Raw genomic sequence first — 6,298 nt, 5'->3', positions numbered from 1 at the left:
GAAGACACAATATGAGGAGGATGGTATGAGATGTATGGAAGAAGGGTGCAGTCACAGAATGGTGAGAGGTGGTATGGGTGCAGACACAGTATGAGTAGCGAGGGGAAAATGTATGAGAACACAGTATAAAGTGTGATGGGATGGGTGCAGACACAGTATGGGGAGTCAGAGTGATGTGTGAGGACGGAGGGGGAAACGTGCGAGGAGACAGTATGGGGGGATAAAAGTGTGAGTGGGCACAGAATAGAGACTGAGTAGTGTGGGGGAGGTGTAGCATGGGGCAACAGTGTAAGGATGCAGCCAGGAGGTGACGGTATACCAAGGAGGGAGGAGTGTGATGAAGGGGCACAGTTTAGCGACTGGGCCCTATAGGGGGGACAAGTGTGAGAGAACAGTGTGAAGAGGGGTCCCAGTATAGAAAGGAGAGGTCAGAGTGACGAGCATGTACCATAAGAGAGACAGTGTGGGGTCATATTTTAGGTAGGGACTATAGTGAGGGGCAATTATTTATTCAGGGGCTCAGTGTAGGGCAGATATTTATATTTGGGAGCATTATAATGACACTTCTATCTTTAAGGGCGTCATGTGGAGATTTGCTGCAGAAGACCGGAGAAGATGGAAGTCTGCAGAGACGGCTTAGAAAACTCATGGAGTCTGGACAAGATGAAGAAGAAAAGAAAGAGAATGGCTCCAGAGACAACATCATCTATAAGGTGCCTGGATGTCATTTTTTCGTGGTACTAATTCTCATATTTTTATTTTTGTTAGGAGCATTACAGGGGTTGTCCAGGTTTGTGCTGAGTCTGCAGTCATTCTATGTGACTGCAGATTTCTGAACTCTTAAGCTATGTGTCCACAGTCAAGATTCTCAGCGCTTTGAAAGCAGCGGATCGCTACTCCACCCAAAGCGCTGCCCCCTTTTGTACGCATTGGTGATTCCGCATATATTCATTGAACACATGTGGAATCACCGCATCCTATACATTAGACTGTGTTATCCGGAGTGTCTCCGCAAGATAAATAGACATGCTGCGGTCTATAAAGACGCACCGCATGTCCAGTTACACAGGTCTGCCACCATTTCAGAAAATCCCCTCCACTATGCTGTAACATCTGGATGCTGCGGATTGGACACTGCGGCTGTACGCAGCGTCCAATCCGCAGCAAATACTAAATGAATCCTGACTGTGGAAACATACCCTCACAGTGCGCACTGCACGCTGTCGGGATTCTCTGGTCCCGGTGATTTGCATACATGTGGTCACGTGCTGACTAGACATGTGTGGCCTCACTCAATGAAAATGAACTGAGCGAGGCCGGGCACGTCTAGTCGGAATGTGGCCAGAGGTATAAAAATCACATACAGTACTTGTGCAAGGGAGAATCCTAAAAGTGTGCAGTGCCTGCGCTGTGAGAATTCAGAAGCCTGCAGCAACCTATAATGACTGCAGATTTTCATTTCAAACCTGGACTCACCCTTTAATGATAAATTGAAGCCCTGCAGCCAATCCTAACAGCGTGTAATCTCACTGTCAGGACTGAGCTCTGCTCGCTGGTTCCAGCACTCATCATATGGCCGCTTCACTCATACTTACGCAGTTACGTGACAACGAGCTTCTCTTCTGCTTCCCTCAGTTTTTCGCTGAACATTAAAATAGGGCGAGCAGCTCATGGGCACGTGACTAAGTGTGAAGATCGCAAATGTGCTCGCCCATCACTAGTGTCTCCTCTCCGTCCTCCCTCTGCACGGTAACTGCTGATCAGCTGCAGATCTTTTTCCTATTAGAGGAAGCTGTCGTCCTATCATCGCTGAGCTCCTGTTTTGGTCCTGCCATGGTGTCACATCGGGTTTCCTTTGGGTGACACATTCCTGCTCCTGAGTTTGTAAGAAGATGGGCTCCTGCATTGAGATTCTCCTTCACGCGGGTGCAGTGACTGCTGGTGAGTATGGAGGGAGATCAGGATTGTTCCTGATATTAGAGGATTATTACATCTTATTTATGTGATAAATTGTGTTTTGTTTCTGGCCATGTAGTCAAAAGGTCAATATTTTGTTCCCCCAGCCACAAACTTATCACTTTTACCTCATAGTCTCCATCATGGTGCAAAAATTATTACTCATCACCACGTTGTCCTGGATGATGGGAGACGTTGTTCTTGGAGGAGGTTTAGATCCCGTTCTTTATTCATGGTCTTGTTCTTAGGTAAATTGTGAGTGAGCCCCTCCATGGAGGAGAAGAGGCCCCCTGCACATTGTGAGTGACCTTCTCCACACATGAAGGGTCTCAGTAGGCTTTACTGTTGGCCTACACAGGACTCGTGGTAGTGCTCACCCTTTCTTCTCCAGATAATCATTCTTCCAAATGTCCCAAAGGGATGGAGATGCTGCGTTCATTGCTCAGTTGTTCCTCCTCATCAGGGTGCATTCATCACTCTTCTCTTTTTGCTGCTATTCGAACTCCCAACATGTAGCATTACAGGCAGCAGCAATAGCTCTATGTGTCCCAGGCTTCACTGACAAGAATTAGAGAATTTTCTGTACTGGAATGTGCATTGCATTCTTCTTCATTACAGGCAAATTATACTGTACATAGAGGTACAATATACCAGGGCATTTCTATATACCTGTATTCCAGGGATAAAACAAAATTCAGAGACTTTCTTCTTTCTTTAAAATTGCTACAAAAAATTGCTATAATGATATTTTTAATGCACTTTTTAAATACCGGTAAATAAATAAACATCACAAATAATAGCTCATACAATAGAGTTAGATTATTTACGGTGATCGGTACATGGCGTGAATGATATTTTTTTATCCATTAACACCTTCACGCCGCTGTGTATTTCCATTTTTTTCGGTTCCATTTTTTTCCTCCCCTTCTTCCGTCAGGAGGAAGCTATGAGTTTGATTCCTTTCACTGTGTCCTAACACTTTATCTCTCTAGATATTATTTAATGAATGCAGGTGATCTTTTTTCCTACCGGGTTCTGCCTCATTCCTTGTATCGTGTGGTCATTTTTTCCTTCCCATCATATTATCTTTTATTTTTTCAGTACTTTACTTTTTATATTATTTTTATATTATTATATATGCATCATACATTCAGTCTTATCCAATTGCTGTGCTTTGTCGCCCTCTTGTGTCCGCCATATTTTTTCATCTGTATGTTGTATCTTTAATAACATTTATATATTTGTACTTGTTTTGGCTGCACCATATTTGCAGGCTTTTCACAAAAAAAAAACACAATTCTGACATTGTTTTTTGGGAATTGTTTTCATAGGTTACATTATATGGTAAAAATGACCCCACAATATGGTCATCCTCATCAATACGATTACGGAATTATTTTAATGGTTAAAGAAAAATCTGAAGTTTGCAAAAACATTTTTCAGGGTTGTGTCGCCATTTTCCGAGACCCGTAACATTTTCCTTTTTCAGCCGATGGAGCTGTGTGATGACTTATACCTTGAAAGGCGAGACGATGTTTCATTGATACCATTTCGGGATATATGTGACTTTTTGATCACTTGTTACAGCATTTTTTGTGAAATTGCAGCCACCAAAAAAAACGCAATTTTGGCATTTTGTTTTTTGCTAATCCGGTTAATTGTTTTTGTATTTTGATTGATCTGACTTTTTTTTTTTAGCACGAGAATGTCAAATATCTGTGTTTTTTATTTTACATATCTTTATTTTGAATGGGGGAAAGGGGGAATGATTTGGGTTTTTTTTCTGTTTTTTTTTCATATTTTTGGTATATTTTTTACTGAACTCGTTAGCCCAATTAGAGGACTTGAAGATGCGATTGTCCAATCACTTGCGCTACACTTGCATACAGAAAAAAATCATAGTCTCCTTTGAAGCCCAGCCGCAGGAAGGGTTTCAAGGAGCTCCGTAATGACAGGTAAGGGGGTCGTAATTATTCGACCCCCAGCTGTCATGACAATCCATTGGTGACCCGGAATCACATCACTGGTGCGCCGATGGGCAGAGATTGACAGCAATATTTAACAGGTTAATGATTGTTAGCAGCAGGTCTAGACTGTAATACACAAAATGACCTTACAAACGTAAAGTACTTAGATGACATTTTTTGATCAAAGAGCGCAAACACCTCCAACCACGTCAAAGTGACCCTAAACACTAAGGCTACGTTGACACGTAGCGGAACTCCCACGGAAGTTACCGCGATTATTTCGGAATTCCAATCCGCGGGAAAATCGCATTTTAAATTCCCGCGATTTTCCCATGGAAAAACTAGCATGATGCGTCACCACACTGTGATTAATGCTAGGCTGCTGCCCCTGGATTCTAAAGGGGGGAAAGATGCAGAAGACTATTTTCCATAACAGAGGAGGAAATAGCAGACATACATACACAGCGCCGGACTGGCCTGGCGAGACACCGGACAATCCTCCAGTGTGCCCTGGTTTATAGATGGGGCCCGCCATTAATCGCGGTTGTTAGAAAGGTCACGTTCATATCAAAGGGCGTGTGCTGACGAGTGTGGCCTTTGATAGGCCAGAGGCCATTTAACGTCATTTCTGTGCTCCACACCCTGACTCAGCGCAGCCTCTGATGGAGGAACATGAGGGCCCAGAATGGAGGAACATGAGGGCCCAGAATGGAGGAACATGAGGGCCCAGAATGGAGGAACATGAGGGCCCAGGATGAAGAAACATGAGGGCCCAGGATGGAGGAACATGAAGGCCCAGGCAAAGGAAGATAGTTGCCCAGGATGGAGTTCTCTTCGCTATGAAGGCTCATTGACTTACACATTTGTCAAAAATAGCTTTGTGTGCCTTGATTTTCAAGGTGTGGGTGGCACCAGGGTTAAGTACCCAGGCAACCACGTACACCCAATCTTGTATGATGTGTGCCGGACACAACATAGGAAAAAATTTAAAGATCCCAAAAAAGAAGCACACCCCTCATCCGCTGTAGCCGTTCCAGTGATTGTGGGTTGACTATATACAGCTACCACGAGTAGGTGTATATGAGTTTCTGTTTGTCAGTGCTGATTGCTTTTCAGGTTGGCCCGAGGCATATCCAGCGCCAAAACCTACGGCTAAGGTTAGTGTTCAAAAACTCATGAATGAGATGATGTGTAGATATGGAACTCGTAAAGTACACATTTTACAGAAGAGGTGATGAGGGAGATTCTTCAGTGTCTGGGAAATTAACACCCACCCACAGAGCAGTGGAAAGGCGGAATGGGTCATGAAGCGTAAATCTAGAAGGCAAAGAAGGAGAGCGACAAACCATGGACCTGATGCTCGCCTTTAGCTTATTTCTCAATAATATACACTCTGGGTAGAAAAAACAGGTCTCTCTCCATATGTGGTACTGTTTGGTTCAGCATCTAGAACAGGATTATTCTTCCCACAGATACTTCAGATGCAGCATTATAGCTTGACCTGCTATGTACAAGCCTTGCACAATCAATCAGTGTGATAAATAGATGTATTTTTCCTTTTCAGACGGTGGATCAGAAGCAAAACTACATGATCTGGAGGCGGGAGACTGGGTGCTCCTAAACAGAAGCACAAGAAAGAGCAGTAAGCCAAGATTTGAAGGGCCATACCAGGTTCTTGTAACTACATCAGCATTGGTGAAGCTTGATGGAGAACTCACTTGGAAAGCCTTCCATCGCTGTAAAAAAGTCGCCCCACCAAAAGAATGATGATCTCAGCTAATTGTAGTCACTAACCAACGGACTATTTCACAGCAAAAGAAGACGGGATGTGTCAGATAATAGGTCCTCCTTGTAGTCACTATATTGATTTTATGGGAAATCTCCAGGTTAAGGCCAATATACAGAAAATAGCCAAAACAAGGAAGAAATGGTTACAGGAACACGATGCAGACAAGAAATCTTGGTGGGGAGAAACATTCTCTTTCCTGAACCCAGCCAATTGGTGAAAGTGTCTGAATGGGTGGGGTGGCTCTCAGGGATCTTACAAACCTGTGTGCAAACAGTATTGCTTTATTTGTTGGCATATGTAGCTGGTAAAGTGCTAATCTATGTTATATTACAGTTTAATCGAGTCTATGTGTAAAGGAAATCTGGTCGAAGAACCCCTGGTTGTATATTAATGACCACAAGCAAGAAGAGATTCAGTGTTATGATACAATTATGGGTATTCAGGTAGGAGACTGACATGGGTATTCAGGTTGGAGATTGACATGAAGCAAGTAGAAAAAACCTGAGAACACAGGTAGCACGCTCCTATATACCTCCTGAAACACCCACAATTGTTCACAAAATCGGGAATGTGAGAGAACAGATTC

At 43.4% G+C, this 6,298-nt stretch overlaps 1 long non-coding RNA gene across 1 annotated transcript; it reads left to right on the top strand.

Moving 5' to 3' along the window:
* Positions 1-1,592: 1,592 nt before the first annotated feature.
* LOC141048441 (uncharacterized) lies at positions 1,593-6,037 on the top strand. Its single transcript, XR_012220063.1, has 2 exons — positions 1,593-1,941; positions 5,488-6,037. It is a non-coding gene; the product is annotated as an uncharacterized lncRNA (long non-coding RNA).
* The last annotated feature ends 261 nt before the right edge of the window (positions 6,038-6,298 follow it).

This window comes from Dendrobates tinctorius, unplaced genomic scaffold (assembly GCF_039654945.1).
Source record: "Dendrobates tinctorius isolate UK_male_01 unplaced genomic scaffold, ASM3965494v1 ptg000135l, whole genome shotgun sequence".
Taxonomy (NCBI): Eukaryota; Metazoa; Chordata; class Amphibia; order Anura; family Dendrobatidae; genus Dendrobates; species Dendrobates tinctorius.
Note: the sequence above shows the minus strand (reverse complement) of the source record. Positions and strands in the feature narration are given on the sequence as shown.